Genomic DNA, 218 nt, shown 5'->3' with positions numbered 1-218 from the left:
AGCCGGGGGTGGCTGTGTTGCGAACACTGTCTTTGCTTCACTTCCAAGGTGGTGCTGGATTTCGGGTGATCCTAGAAAGCGTTGGGGTTATGGCAAGGAGAGGTATTTTTAGATCAGTTTTAATGACAACGTCAGCCTTTTGTTTCATTCTGCTAAGTCGATTTTATGGCAGTCTTGAGCAAGTTCTTCCTTTTTCAAAAAGAAAGCATTTTTGAGAT

At 43.1% G+C, this 218-nt stretch overlaps 1 protein-coding gene across 1 annotated transcript in view; it reads left to right on the top strand.

Annotated features, from left to right (window-relative positions):
- The window catches only part of SAMD4A (sterile alpha motif domain containing 4A), a 113,977-nt gene that overhangs the window by 105,462 nt on the left and 8,297 nt on the right, over positions 1-218 (top strand). The gene's annotated exons all lie outside the window — the stretch shown is intronic.

This window comes from Egretta garzetta, unplaced genomic scaffold, assembly GCF_000687185.1.
Source record: "Egretta garzetta isolate BGI_Z169 unplaced genomic scaffold, ASM68718v1 scaffold3, whole genome shotgun sequence".
Taxonomy (NCBI): Eukaryota; Metazoa; Chordata; class Aves; order Pelecaniformes; family Ardeidae; genus Egretta; species Egretta garzetta.
Note: the sequence above shows the minus strand (reverse complement) of the source record. Positions and strands in the feature narration are given on the sequence as shown.